Here is a 16,064-nt window from a genome sequence, read left to right as displayed (position 1 = left end):
CGAAAGAACCGACTAAAACAGAAACCGAAAAAACTGACTTTGCGTGGTTTGATTTGATATTTAGATTTAATAAACCGACATAATTGGTTTAGGTTTTTTTAATGAAAACCCAAACCAAACCGACCTATGTACACCCCTACTTCTAAGTCATCAAGAATCGTGGTTGAGTTCAAAGGTTAGTTTTTTCTTGATTTTATTTTGTTAGCTTTTCGAAGAAAGGAGCAATTTAAGTTATGATAATGGAGGTTTTTTTTCCAAACATGAAGAACAATAATAAAGAAGAAGACAATTGAGTTAAAATTTATTTTTTCCAAGTTTATTTTAACACATGACCAATTTTTATTGGTCAGTGCTGTCTAAAAGCTGCACCCACGCGCCTAACATAGGTGAAATCACGGACTCAGCCACGTTGGCCGAAAAGTGGTAAACAATTAACTAAAAATTAAGTTCGGGGGGTAATAGAACCTTAGTAAAGGTTAGGTGTGTCTCAGGGATTTTGGGCATAGGCTTGGGGGTACTTATGCATTTTCCCCTTGATCTTAGCCAAAAGGCCGAGAAAGGTATGATTTTCCATGTGTTATGCCGGGCTATTTTATTGGTTACTTGCGTTATATAAAATCTCTCTTTCTAGGCAGTGTGGGACTAGAAGAGCTTCTATATATTAAACTAGTAATCATCTTCTCTGGTTTTATATATTAAACTTATTCAATTCCTTTAATCGTCTATAATTCCATTGATCAAAGACTAGTGAATGAAACAATTTACGTTTTTCCGACCCCACCCCAGGAGGATCAATATTCAATAGTAATGTCACTTACCCTCCAACATGACTCGAACCGTCAACCTATAAGTTGATAGTGAAGAAGCTCAACTACTTGAGTAAACCTCATATATCCGGCAACAAGTTGATCAATTATAGAGATGGCTTGTAAAAGTCATCTGGACAGAACAAGAAATGTAAATTACAATTTGTAGTTTACATAACATTTTCCACTGTAACGTATCGATCTTGCTCCAAAAATGTTAAAGGTTAATAATAATTTCACAAAAATCCTAAGTACTAATATCTTTGTCCTGGATCTCGAAGAAACTCCTTCAACAAACAATTGAAAGAAATATTTACAACCTAGAATTGGTGGGGTGCGCTAAGCCAAGGCAGTAGTGCAACACCTAGACGACGCTTAAAGGTCGTGATAGCAAGCTACCGTGATGGACCTTCCCCTCATATTCCTCTGTTGTGAACAATATTGAAAACTAATAAGAAACACAAATTATTTTCCACGAATCTTTAAAGATTTTTCGATAAATAACACAAATTGAATCTTTTGATACTCTAGAGATTTGAGAATGACCTTTCATAATTCCCAAAAAATAGATAAGTGAGAATGTAAAGTAAAGCTTTTACAACTAAATTTAGTGGGGGTGCGTCAAGTCAAGACAGTAGTGCAACGCCAGAGGATGCTTGAAGGTCCTGAATCATAATAGCAAGCTACCGTATGGACATCCCCTCAAAAATAGAGTTAGTATAATGTAATATACTGATATGAACAGATACTACACTTGATCTTACATTAGAGGTGGTACTTTGCGACTACGTAGGTAAAATGGTATTTTTAAAACATCACGCACCAGTGGTCTAGTGGTAGAATAGTACCCTGCCACTGTACAGTCCTGGGTTCGATTCCCGGCTGGTGTATTATCTGAGTGCTGTGAAGATAAATTGTGCAGTCACCTTGTGTCTGATATTAGACGACAAAATAGTGCATCTGAGTCTCTTTTTCCATTATTATTTTTTAATGTTGCTAGAGATTACAAGATGTGACATCGAATTTGGTCCAATTATATATCGGATCATACTGAAATTGACTCTGCTAAAACCATATATAGGGTCACCATTTATCTTTAGGAGTAGCACAGTACAACTTACTGAAAGAAAAGAACTAAAATTAGTTCAGTAGCTCTTATGGATCAAACTTCCCAAAATTAGAAGGGACAAATAGTGTACTGTTATGAAAAAAAAGATTTTTAGAACTAGTATTGGTGGGGTGAGCCAGGCCAAGGCAGTAGTGCAACACCAGGGCGACTCATGAAGGTCCCGATAGCAAGCTACCATGGTGAACCTCCCCCTTAAAAAATAGAGTTAATATCGTGTGTGTCGATGACTCACATATCAGATATTAAACTGATAAGAACAGATACTACACTTGATCTTAGCCAAAAGGCCGAGAAAGGTATGCTTTTCCATGTGTTATGCCGGGATATTTTATATGTCACTTGTTAAATTAAATCTCTCTTTCTAGGCAGTGTGCGATAAAAATTTGTTTCTAGAAAATTAGAAGGACTCTAAGAAGTTCATCTATCAAAATTAAGGCCATGGAAACAAAGTTTTTGATTATTTTTTTGATTCGTCGATGGATTGTCTTTATTTATTGATAAAAATCAGCAGTGATTAAGTTCAATATCTTCCAAGAGGAGAAGTATCAAGTGATTTCTTTTCATTTTCTTATGTTTTTGGTGAACTCGATTATCCATATCTACGTGGTTGGTAGATTTTCATGATGGTGGAATGGACCGAAAACCACAATCGATATTGAAAACCACCAATATCTCTTGTTTGTTTCATTGTACAAATTATTTAGTTATCAATTTTTTTTGGTGAAGATGGAATAAAATTGATGTTAGAGAATTTATATGCAAAACCCAACTAATTCAGGATTGAGGCATCATTGCAATGGTTGAATTGCTATTTTTGTATTATAGTTGTACTGCATTTCTTAGAAAGGTAAAAAACAAATATGATGTACCAGACTGATCTTATCTGCATCAATTTCAGGATCTAAATAGGATAGGAAATTCTAAAACTGTCAGTAGCATTACATGTGAAAGAGAATTTAGTCTCCTTTGTTCTAATCTGGACTTACGTTTGGAACCTTCTATCTCAGGAGGCAGTTACAACCAGTGTTTTAAAGGGCGTGTAACATCTCGCACCTAGAAACGACTATAAAGAGTTTAAAATATGAAAATATTGATTTTTTGAAAGAATAAGGAAATCTGGAAATTTTGTATAAGTTAAGAAAGTGAGTTTTGGCCATTTTCAAATGGCCATAAATTCTAGCTCAGGATGAGTTAGTAGCAGATCTTGAAATGGTTTGAAAGCCCTAGGAGATATCTTTCCAATGCCTCTGAGATTACACAATTTCGACATCGTATGAGTGAGATATGCCTTTCGGAAGTTGGGCTGTTGGATTGAGGGAAGTTCCAATCCGGATTTAGGGAAGGACAAAGTAGTCTTTTCTCTAAGTTATTTCCTAATTCGATTTTAGGGGTTTATTGAGGTAAAAACAGAACCTAAATCAGTTTTTGGTTTATTTAAGAACGCTTAGGGCTTGGAGAAAAAAGAAAAGAAGAAAGAAAGGAGGAAAGCCAAGATTTCACCAAGAACGTCAAGCGTTTGAAGTGGAATTCGTCGGGGGTGATCTCTATTAAGGTATGTGAGATCTTTTAGTGATGGGTTAGTTCACCCACACACCAATTTGTTTCAATTCAGCGATTTGGAGTTGTTTACATGTTAAGAAGTGAACTTCTTGAAGAACATTTTTGAATTCTTGTTGGTTGATTGTTGAATGCCAGTGTTGATTTGATTCGTGTTTCCGAGTTGTTTTTCGAGTTAAATCTATTGGGTATTGAGGGTACTAATGATCCTAAGTGTTTCGGGAAAGAACCATTGAAGTTTAGAGATGAAAAACGAAGGAGAAAAGTCGGAGTTTGCTGGGCAAGGGGTTGGGGCGCCGCGCCTCTCAAAGCGCCCCACTTCAGAGTCTGAAGTTTGGCCTCTGGGCCACGCGCCAACCAGAGTGCCACAACTTCAGCTCTGAAGTTTGTGCTCTGGCTCCCCACGCCTCTCAGAGCGCCAAGGACGCCAGTTTACCCCATTCTTCCCCCACTTTTCCGTACTAGTTCCATAGTGATGTACCTATATTTCCTAGTTGATTCTAACACTCTAAGGTACATCTAAACATCATGAAATCATCCATAAACATGAGATAATGAACCTTGAATCCATAATCCAATTCAAGGAAAGTTATGATCAAAGTCAAGAGAAGTAAGAGTGAAGTCAAGATAAGTTCCTAGAGTTTTCCAAGAGTCTTTTCCAAACGTTTTAAGACTTAAAGTTCAAGTTGAGTAAAGAGTAAAGAGTAAAGAGTAAAGTTTGAAGTTCATTTCTTCAAAAGTAAATGGGGACTAAGTATTCCCAAATTAAAGAGATTTAAATTGTTTTCACATTTAAATAAGAATGGAAACTGAGATTTCCAAAGAGCCTTCTAGCTAGTTTTCAGAAAAAGAAATTGCTTTCTAAATGAAGCAAGAGGGGAAACTTTTCTTTCCAAGATAGCCTTTGAGCTAAGTTATTGAGCACTAATCTTAAATCACAAAAGAAGTATGTTTTTTTAAAACATAAGAGCCAGTATATTTTGGGAGTAGTATTGAGCACCGAATTGGGGACTAGCATGAGTTTAGATAACTCACGTCACTATAGAACCATGTAACCATCATGGGTAGAAAAGGGTCATACTTTTTAGAGGAATCCTTTTCGCAATAGACTAGTGGATCCATTAGACAGTTTAGGTTCTATACCTTTGGCCGGGTATAGGATGCGCTGGCAGCATGAGGTAGATCGTTGTATCATCACTATAGCTCTTATGTGATGATTGTCGGTTAGAGAAACTCCCACATAAGTTATTGTATTTTTATATACATTAGTTTATTTTATTCTTACATACATTTCAGAGTTATGTTGTATCCTTGTATATACACAGAGTTGACATTATGTTTTTAAACAACTTTTCTTTATGTTGCACTTGTTTAAACTGCTTTATATTGAAATGAGTTCAGTAAGTATTCATGAGTTGTGAAGAGCCAAGGTAAGTGTTTCTTTCAGATTTCCCTCTCAAGCCTATGTTGTTTTAGCTTTCCAACTCGCATACTCGTACATTCAATGTACTGATGCCAGTTGGCCTGCATCTTATTATGATGCAGACACATCTAACTAGGATCGGCATTCCGACGCATCGTTGATCCAGTAAGCAGTTCAGAGTCTGTTGGTGAGCCTCCTTGCTTTTCGGAGGATCTATTTCATTGCTTTCTAGTTTAGTTTATTAGGATGTTGTGGGATCTGTCCCAAAATCCATCTTAGTTGTTATTAAAGGCTTCATAGACAGTCAAATGTTAGTTTCTTATTGTTAAAACTTAGGTTGCCACTTTTGGCCAAGTTGAATGTTTAATCTTTAAAACATTCTCAGTTATTTTGTTATTCAGTTCAGTTAAGTTCATTTATCATTATAGACATGAATATTGTCTTCCGCTGAGTAAGTAAGCCAGACCAAGGGTTCGCTTGGGGCCATCAATGGTCTCCGAGTGCCTGCCACGTCCAGGGTGTAGGCTCAGGGCATGACAGGGTGGGGGCATGAGGCGAGACGTTTTATGTAGTATGGGGTGAGACGTAATCCCCGAGACATAGGGAGTAAGTCCAATGGATCTACGGGGCATAGTCTCATGTATATTCAATTTTAAAATTTTATTACTACGAAAATAAGCAAAAGTAAAATTAAAAGTTCAATGATTTTACAAGTATTATGATTTTTATTTGAGATAGATATTAATAGGCAATAATGAAGAAAAAAAAGTATTATAATTACTATTTGAGAAATATCACTACACTAATAATAAAAAGGATGATTTAAAGCAAAAAAAAAGATAAAAAAATAATAATTCAGAACACTCAGGGCATACATTTTTACACCCAGAACTTATGATTTTATGCTTAGTGCTTACGTCCCAAATTCTAGGACTTATCAATTTGCGCCCATAGCGTTTTTGGTACGCTCCTCCCTAAGACTCGCCCAAAAAACGTTTTTGAAAACACTGGTTACAACCCTTTAGATATGTATAGAAGTTTAACTACTGATGGTAATAATACTGATATTTAGTTTCATTCCTTTTTTTCTCTGCCATTTCAGATTGTGATGATATCAGTATACTTCCATTTTTTCCTTAAAAAAATATTAATTAAATCTTGATTGATGAAACTTATGATTAAGGGAGCAAGTATCATTTGTCTGATGGATCACACGAAATCATGAATTGAAAAACCTACATGAGGACCCATTTGGTAGAAGGTGCTGAAGAGTTGTTGGACTCAACCTCTTCTGTTTCTCTTGTTGATGCTGGTGAAAAGGATTCAACTACTAAATCGACTTTCACAAATTTTAATGAATCACCTTACTGGAAGTTTAGATATATTAGAGATATAATTAGAAGCCCAGACTTGGTAACGGGAAGATTTATGTTGAGTGAGACTCATAATATTATTGTTCTTGATCACTTTGACCAGTTGGAGAATCAGAAGGCTCGAACCAATAATGCAGAAGAGCATCTGAAGATTAGGAGAAGAGTATTGTTTGATTGGTAATTGAATGTCTGGAATTCAGTTGATTGTAAACAGAGTTTTGGCAGAGGTCTTGAAGCTTGGGAAAAGTGGACAACCACTTTTTCCTTTTGATCAATGTTGTCCATTTTGCCCAAGCTTCAAAACCTCGGCCAAAACTCTGTTTACATCTGAATTCCAGTCATTCAACCACCTAATCAAACAACACTTTTCTCCTAATCTTCACATGCTCTGTTGTATTTTTATTAATTCTACCCTTGTGATTCTCTTAATGGTAAAAGAGATCAAGAGCAATAATACTCTGAGCCTCACTCAACACAAATCCTGCCATTACCAAGTCTAAGCTTCTAATATATCTCTAATATATCTAAAATTATAATAAGGTGATTAATTAAAATTTGTGCGAGTCAATGTAGTAGTTAAATATTTGCACTAGGATTAGCAAGAGAAACAGAAGAGGTTGAATCTCACAACTCTGCATCACCTTCCACCAAATAGGTCCTCATGTAGGTTTTCCAATTTATAATTTCGTGAGATTCACCAAACAAACAGATGATACTTGCTCCCTGAATATTAAGTTTCGTTAGTTAAGGTTTAATTGATACATTTTCAGGGGGAAATGGAAGTATATTGGTAATGACAACATTCAGTTCTTCATTCAATGTAATGACTTGACAACATCTTTAAAGTCCATGAGCAATTACTACATTGATATTATGAGACAGTGTATCAGCTGATTTTTATGAATCTCTTATAATTTTGACTTAAACAAACCTTATGAAATGCCTTTTCTTTAACATTTCTATCAAGCAAATTCAACTACCTTCTTCCTATAATTAATTTATTGAAGCAACGCTATACAACCAAATTAGAGAGCAATGACTAAAAAGGCATAAAAACAAGTAGGCAATATAGGCGTAGAAAGAAATTTGACAAAAGAGTGGACACTTAACCGATCGAATTCAACATATATCATCATAATCTTAAATAGGAGAAAAAAATAGAATGAAACTAAGTATTAGTATTATTACCATCAGTAGTTAAACTTTTGTAGTTATCCAAAGAGTTGCATCTGTCTCCTGAAATAGAAGGTTCCAAACTTGAGGTCAGACTAGAACAAGGGAGTCTGAATTCTTTTTCACATGTAATGTTGCTGGAAGTTTTAGGATTTTCTACTCTATTTTGGATCCTGAAATTGATGAAAATAAGATTAGCCTAGCTAGTACGTTATACTTTTTTTTTTCGTTTTCTAAGAAAATGCAGTATAGTAATAATACAGAAATAGGAATTCAACAATTGCAATAATACCTCAATCCTGAATTAGTTGGATTTTGCATATAAAATGTCAACATCAATTTTATTCCATCTCCACCATTTTTCCCAATAATTAATAATGTGTAGTACACCTTCAAACAAAAAGCAGAGTCAGTAGAAAAACGAAACAATGAAGAAGCCAGATGGCTAAAAAACTGAACCTTTAAAAGCTGATCTCAACAACAACAACATCAAGGTGGGGGAATGTTAATCCCCCATAACCAAAGGGGGAAGAATCTACAATTGGGGAGCACAAGAGAGAACATCGCCGCAAAGGCGATGAGAACATGGAGAAGAAGAGGCGGAGGGCACAAATCATAAAACCCTATCATTTAGGATTCTTTTATATTCACCTGGTCTGACTACTTTTGGGCCGACCATCTTTTTCTTTGGTATATTTATGTGTGGATCCGTTTAAGAGCCCATTTTTTATTAAATAAAATGGACCATGAGTCCAGATTTAAACTTAAAAAAGGGATATTGGTAGTTTTCAATGTCAATTGTGGTTTTCGGTCCATTCCATAACTATACTTGATTGGTTTGGTTTTACCTAAAAACAATGTCAATTTGAGATCATATCAACCCGACATTATATATATAATTTTTAAAATTATAATTTTTTTATACATAAAAGTATATACTTTGTATTATTTTTAAAAATATTTCTTATACTTTTTCATAGTTTTTATCTTTTATCATATTATTTCTAATTTTTGAAACTTGAATTTCGACTGGTCCAATAAAGGTTATAGTCCATTGATATTAGTAACTCTAACAAAACTCAAATTAAAATCAAATCAATTCTAGTGCTAAAAAAAAAGTTACTTCAACACTAAGAATGATAATAATATTTGTTCTTTAATTTTACACAAGTAAACTCATCCCCGCTTTGCGAGATCATGCAAAATATAAATAGTACACTAAATATCATTTAAATAGAAGAGGTATTATATATATAATAATGTCTTTATATTATCTTTGGTGTGTGTGCGCGCTCGCGTGCGTGCGCCGTGCGCGTGTGCGTGTGCGTGTGCGTGTGCGTGTGTGTGAGAATTTTAGTTGATAATTTTAAATACTTTTTGAGGGTTTCTTCTTACATGAAAAGAATATATAATAAAATAGTTATATTATACCTTCCTATAAATGTGTAGATGCATAATTTGGTTCCATAGGGAAAAAACGTTATTATGTTTTTACATGTAATCATCTTTTTTATAAGTGAAGGAACATTCTTGTAATTTATAACGATTTCAAAATAAATAACATAAATATACAATTTTCAAAGTAAAAAAAAAACGCAACAGAAATAAATAAATATACTTTGAAGAATAGATTGGATATATTGAGTTTGTTTATTATAATTAATATACTTATATTGTAAATAAGTAATGGTTACAGTTAAATAGCGAGTAATGTTTTAATCATGGAAATTTCTACGTACGTATTTATCCATACAATATATATTTGACTACATATACATATATCATCTTCTTATTTTGAATTTTTGTGATAAGTCTAGCACTAATTTGTAATTCCCTCAGTATAAAACAAACCAATATTAGTTAATACTTTATATCATTTATTTGCACAATTAAATTTGACTTTATTCATTTTGATCTTTTTCACCCTTCTCTAACCAAATATGAATCGTAATTATATTTAATGAATTGAATTTTGTAGAAATATAATAAACAATTATTATGGAGTCATATGAAATTATTACAACGTAACTTGACCTTATGATGATAAAGTAAGTTATATCCTTTATAATATCTACAGAAAATGGTCAAAATTGCCCCTGAACTATGTGAAAGACCACTTATACCCTCTGTTACATTTTGCGCTCAAAAATACCCTCACTCTTATCTCTAGAGACCACAAATACCCTTCAAAAGTTAACAATCCAAATTTTTGATGACATGGCAAGTCATGTGTGACTGATCCTTCCACATAAGCTGCCAACTAGGATTACCACTAACTTTTTTTAAAAATCTAAATCTCCTAAAATTGTATTAATCCAACAAAAAAAACAAGAACAAAGTTAATATTATCGAGCCGTAAATTTTCCCTCATACATACAGAAGATGCAAGTATGTTATACAAAAAATCATCCTATCAAGTTAGATATATTATATATTAGTTATTTATCAAGTGGAAATATACTTGGTTAATAGTTAAACTACGATGAAAAAATAAGTTTTAACGGCAATAAATATAAATATTAATAAAGAGTGGTAAATATTTACATTATTAAAAATAAAAGGTTTTTAATTAAAAATATAAATACTTTTTATGTAATTAAAAATAAAAGATTTATTTCTAATTTTAGAATGATTTCTAATTGTTGGAAATCCTAGTTGGCAGCTTAGGTGGAGAGATCAGTCCCACATGGCTTGCCATGTCATTAACAATTTGGGTTGTTAACTTTTGAGGGGTATTTGTGGTCTCTAGGGATAACAACGGGGGTATTTTTTATCTCAAAATGTAACGGAGGGTATAAGTGGTCTATTTCGCATAGTGCAGGGGCAATTTTGACCCTTTTCCCTAATATCTATAACAATGATCATGTCTTAATTATTTTAAATAATATAAATATTTCTTTTTTGCGTATATAATTTTTTAAAAGTTTTCACGCATGCATTTTTCTCGATAGTTTTTATAACTTACATAGCAAACACCAATAAAGAATATATTTTAATCATTAAGATTTATTTCTTTTAAGCAATCAATTATAAATTTTAAAATTTGATTAGTAATTAGCAGATTTTTCAACATAATTAAGTTACTAATTTGAACCAAGAGAAAATACTTATCAATTTTAAATTTGATTTATACTTGAGCAGAATTTCAACCATAATTAAGATAAATTCGTGAGAAAGTGATATCTCTTTAGGATATACTCTAGCATTTTAAAATACTAATTTGAACTAAAAGAAATTATAAACTTACACCAATCAGAAGTTGGTATAAAAATTAAACTTAAGAGACATCATAAAGACACACAAGAAAGAAAGAAAGGAAAAAGAAAGAAATAATACAATACACATATCATTACGACTTTAATAGTTAAAAATAGAAGGAAAAACAAAATTAATACATAATTGTGTAAGATCTTGTTGATATCCACTTCATGTCAATATTTATGGACTTTCTTCTTAAACAAAAGTAGAAAGACATCACTCTTGTTGATATCCACTTCAAGTCTATCACTATTCAAAATATTTTTTCATATCAAAAGTAGTTTGACAATTCTGGCATCTATGCCTTCTTCTTTTTTGTTATCCGTCCTTCTTTTCTGTTATAAATGTTGTGTAGCGTTAGTTGTTCACTAAAGCTCTCTTCGCATCACCATTTATCTTTAGTAGTAGTACAGTACATCTTACTGAAAAAGAAAGGTGCCAAATGCTAGGTTGAAACATTAGTCTAACTGTCAAGATTTTATAAGTTATAGCTAATATTAGTTCATATCTGATTTTAATTAAAATGTGCAACTTGGAATGGCATAGAGAGCTCTTATGTATCAAACTGCCCAAAATTATGTGCTGCTATGAAATCAAAGGTTTTTAGAACTAGAATTGGTGGGGTGAGCCAGGCCGAGGCAGTAGTGCAACACCAAGGCGACTCATGAAGGCCCCAATAGCAAGCAGAGGCGTATCCAGGATTTCGGCTAGATGGGTGCACGATTACGAAAAAATGTATATTAAATATAAATTTGAACGATTTGACTTTTAGGTTCTTAATATGAACCTTTAAATTTTAAAAATTATAGGTCAATATATATAATATTACTAGTTTTGAATTATAATATACACATTTGATTTAATTATATAAAAAACTTACCGTGCTAAATTTTTTAGGAATTTTCAATGTAATTTTTTTTTTAAAGATTAAAGGAAAAAAATAAAAGCAAAATTAGTTGAAACGTCAAAAGTGTAACCGATAATCACTTGGAGATGTGTTACTCAAAAAGGCAAGATAGATATAAGATTTAAATTTCTTTCGTATTATTATATGATACTTTGAACATGGGTTCACACATTTATATTTAAATATTTTAAAAAAATATAACACTACTATATATGATCTAGAGAGGGGAGCATGGGTTCACGTGAACCCACGGCACCTCCTCTGGATACGCCTCTGATAGCAAGCTACCGTGGTGAACCTTATCCCTTAAAAAATAGAGTTAATATCATGTGAGTCGATGACCCACATCAGATATTAAACTGATAAGAACAGATACTACACTTGATCTTAGCCAAAAGGCCGAGAAAGGTATGATTTTCTATGTGTTATGCCGGGCTATTTTATTGGTTACTTGGTTACATAAAATCTCTCTTTCTAGAAGAGCTTCTATAGATTAAACTAGTAATCATCTTCTCTGGTTGATAATTCCATTGATCAAAGAGTAGTGAATGAAACAATTTACGTTTTTCCGACCCCACCCCAGGAGGATCAATATTCAATAGTAATGTCACTTACCCTCCAACATGACTCGAACCGTCAACCTATAGGTTGATAGTGAAGAAGCTCAACTACTTGAGCAAGCCTCATGTATCCTGCAACAAGTTGATCAATTATAGAGATGGCTTATAAAAGTCAACTGGACAGAACAAGTTTACTAAGGTTCATTACTCCAAAATAAGATGGAAACCAAGAAATGTAAATTACAATTTGTTGTCTACATAACATTTTCCACCATAACGTATCTCGATCTTGCTCCAAAAATGTTAAAGGTTAATAATAACTTCACAAAAATCCTAAGTACTAATATCTTTGTCCTAGAAGAAACTCCTTCAACAAACAATTGAAAGAAATGTTTACAACCTAGAATTGGTGGGGTGCGCCAATCCAAGGTAGTAGTGCAACACCTAGGCGATGTTTAAAGGTCCTGATAGCAAGCTACCGTGATGGACCTTGCCCTCATATTCCTCTGTTGTAAACAATATTGAAAACTACTAAGAAACACAAATTATTTTTCACGAATCTTTAAAGATTTGTCGATTCATAACACAAATTGAATCTTTTGATACTCTAGAGATTTGAGAATGACCTTTTATAATTCCCAAAAAATTGATAAGTGAGAATGTAAAGTAAGCTTTTACAACTAAATTTAGTGAGGGTGCGTCAAGCCAAGACAGTAGTGCAATGCCAGAGGACGCTTGAAGGTCCTGAATCCCAATAGCAAGCTACCGTATGGACATCCCCTAAAAAATAGAGACAGTATAATGTAATATACTGATATGAAAAGATACTATACTTGATCTTACATTAGAGGTGGTACTTTGCGACTATGTAGGTAAAATGGTATTTTTAAAACATCAAGCACCAGTGGTGAACCTCCCCCTTAAAAAATAGAGTTAATATCGTGTGAGTCAATGACTCACATATCAAATATTAAACTGATAAGAACAGATACTACACTAGATCTTAGCCAAAAGGCCGAGAAAGGTATGATTTTCCATGTGTTATGCCGGGCTATTTTATATGTCACTTGTTAAATTAAATCTCTCTTTCTACGCAGTGTGGGATAAAAATGTGTATCTGGTAAATTAGAAGGACTCTAAGAAGTTCATCTATCAAAATGAAGGTCATGGAAACAAAGTTTTTGATTTATTTTTTGGTTCGTCGATGGATTTTCTTTATTTATTGATATAAATCACCAGTGATTAAGTTCAATATCTTCCAAGAGGAAAAGTATCAAGTGATTTCTTTTCATTTTCTTATGTTTTTGATGAACTCGATTATCCATATCTACATGGTTGGTAGATTTTCATGATGGTGGAATGGAACGAAAACTACAATCAATATTGAAAACCGCCAATATCTCTTGTTTGTTTCATTGTACAAATTATTTAGTTTGGAAATTTTTTTGGTGAAGATGGAATAAAATTGAGGTTGAGAATTTATATGCAAAACCCAACTAATTCAGGATTGAGGCATCATTGCAATGGTTGAATTGATATTTTTGTATCATAGTTGTACTGCATTTCTCAGAAAGGTAAAAAAACAGTATGATGTACCAGACTGATCTTATCTGCATCAATTTCAGGATCTAAATAGGATAGAAAATTTTAAAACTGTCAGTAGCATTACATGTGAAAGAGAATTTAGTCTCATTTGTTCTAGTCTGGACTTAAGTGTGGAACCTTCTGTCTCAAGAGGCAGTTACAACAAGTGTTTTAAAGGGCGGGGGCATGAGGCGAGACTTAAGCCCCGAGACATAGGGAGTAAGTCCCATGGATCTACGGGGCATAGTCTCATGTATATTCAATTTTATAATTTTATTACTAAGAAAATAAGCAAATGTAATATTAAACTTTCAATGATTTTACAAGTAAATTTTTATAAATAACCTATAATATATAGAAAAATTATTATGATTTTTATTTGAGATAGATATTAATAAGCAATAATGAAGAAAAAATGTATTATAATTACTATTTGAGAAATATCACTACACTAATAATAAAAAAAAATATGATTTAAAGCAAAAAAAAAAGAATAATTAAAAACACTCAGGGGATACGCTTTTACGCCCAAAACTTATGGTTTTATGCTTAGTGCTTACGCCCCAAATTCTAGGACTTATCAATTTGCGCCCGACGCATTTTTGGTATGCCCCGCCCTGAGACTCACCCAAAAAACGTTTTTGAAAACACTGGCTACAACTCTTTAGATAGGTATAAAAGTTTAACTAGTGATGGCAACAATACTGATATTTAGTTTCATTCCTTTTTTTCTCTGCATTTCAGATTGTGATGATATCAGTATACTTCTTTTTTTTCCTTAAAAAAATATTAATTAAATCTTGATTGATGAAACTTATGATTAAGGGAGCAAATATCATTTGTCTGATGGATCTCACGAAATCATGAATGGAAAAACTTACACGAGGACCTATTCGGTAGAAGGTGATGAAGAGTTGTTGGACTCTGCCTCTTCTGTTTCTCTTGTTGATGCTAGTGAAAAGGATTCAACTACTAAATCGACTTTCACAAATTTCAATGAATCACCTTACTGGAAATTTAGATATAGTAGAGATATAATTAGAAGCCCAGACTTGGTAACGGGAAGATTTATGTTGAGTGAGACTCATAATATTATTGTTCTTGATCTCTTTGATCAATTGGAGAATCAAAAGGCTCGAACTGATAATGCAGAAGAGCATCTGAAGATTAGGAGAAGAGTATTCTTTGATTCGGTAGTTGAATGTCTGGAATTCAGTTGATTGTAAACAGAGTTTTGGCAGAGGTTTTGAAGCTTGGGAAAAGTGGACAACCACTTCTTCCTTTTTATCAATGTTGTCCATTTTGCCCAAGCTTCAAAACCTCGGTCAAAACTCTGTTTACATCTGAATTCCAGACATTCAACCTCATAATCAAACAACACTTTTTTCCTAATCTTCACATGCTCTTTTGTATTTTTATTAATTCAAGCATTCTAATTCTCTTAGTGGTAAAAGAGATCAAGAGCAATAATACTCTGAGCCTCACTCAACACAAATCCTGCCATTACCAAGTCTAAGCTTCTAATATATCTCTAATATATCTAAAATTACAATAATGTGATTAATTAAAATTTGTGCGAGTCAATGTAGTAGTTAAATCATTTTCACTAGGATTAGCAAGAGAAACAGAAGAGGTTGAATCTCACAACTCTGCATCACCTTCCACCAAATCGGTCCAAATGTAGGTTTTCCAATTTATAATTTCGTGAGCATCACCAAACAAACAGATGATACTTGCTCCTTGAATATTCAGTTTCCATTAGTTAAGATTTAGGGTGTGTTTGGTATGAAGGAAAACATTTTCTCATGACCGGAAAATGTTTTCCAATTTTCTCATGTTTGGTTGGGTTAAATGTTTTGGAAAATGTTTTCCAAACCAACTCATTTTCCTCAAATTTAAAGAAAAATGACTTCTCTTCAAAACTTAAGGAAAACATTTTCCAAAACTCTCTTCCAACTTCAAACTACAATTACTTTTTTATTGAAAATATCAATTTATTGTGTCCCTACCCTCAAACCGGCCCCCCAACCAACCCCCTCCCAAAAAAAAATAATTTAAAGTTTGTTTTTAAATTTATTTTTTTTACCCACCCTCACTCCTACCCCTACCCCCACCCCCTCCCAAAAAAATATTAAAAAATATTTTTAAAAGATATTTCTAATTTCAATTTTTTATTTTTTACCCCCACCCACTACCCTCGCCCCGCCTCCCCCCTATCAATTTTTTTTGTTGTTTTTAAAAAATATTTTCAACTTCAATTTTTTACTTTTTCATCCCGATCCTCGATCACCCAC

The 16,064-nt window shown here is 33.1% G+C and overlaps 1 long non-coding RNA gene, 2 other non-coding genes and 4 pseudogenes across 3 annotated transcripts in view; all 7 read right to left on the bottom strand.

Moving 5' to 3' along the window:
• Nucleotides 1–1,417: 1,417 nt before the first annotated feature.
• LOC125843438 (U2 spliceosomal RNA) lies at nucleotides 1,418–1,582 on the bottom strand (annotated as a pseudogene).
• Nucleotides 1,583–2,040: 458 nt separating this feature from the next.
• LOC125843423 (U2 spliceosomal RNA) lies at nucleotides 2,041–2,235 on the bottom strand. The gene has a single exon (XR_007444021.1). It is a non-coding gene; the product is annotated as a U2 spliceosomal RNA (small nuclear RNA).
• Nucleotides 2,236–7,367: 5,132 nt separating this feature from the next.
• Nucleotides 7,368–8,186, bottom strand: LOC125843037 (uncharacterized; annotated as a pseudogene).
• Nucleotides 8,187–11,841: 3,655 nt separating this feature from the next.
• Nucleotides 11,842–12,038, bottom strand: LOC125843426 (U2 spliceosomal RNA). The gene has a single exon (XR_007444025.1). It is a non-coding gene; the product is annotated as a U2 spliceosomal RNA (small nuclear RNA).
• A 649-nt stretch (nucleotides 12,039–12,687) lies between these two features.
• The window catches only part of LOC125842217 (uncharacterized), a 33,567-nt gene continuing 30,190 nt past the window's right edge, over nucleotides 12,688–16,064 (bottom strand). The window contains exon 4 of the long non-coding RNA XR_007443885.1: nucleotides 12,688–12,966. This is a non-coding gene — a long non-coding RNA (uncharacterized LOC125842217). The remainder of the gene's footprint in view (nucleotides 12,967–16,064) is intronic.
• Nucleotides 12,877–13,041, bottom strand: LOC125843441 (U2 spliceosomal RNA; annotated as a pseudogene).
• On the bottom strand, nucleotides 13,050–13,214 carry LOC125843429 (U2 spliceosomal RNA; annotated as a pseudogene).

The sequence above is a fragment of the Solanum stenotomum genome, chromosome 10 (genome assembly GCF_019186545.1).
Source record: "Solanum stenotomum isolate F172 chromosome 10, ASM1918654v1, whole genome shotgun sequence".
NCBI lineage: Eukaryota > Viridiplantae > Streptophyta > Magnoliopsida > Solanales > Solanaceae > Solanum > Solanum stenotomum.
Note: the sequence above shows the minus strand (reverse complement) of the source record. Positions and strands in the feature narration are given on the sequence as shown.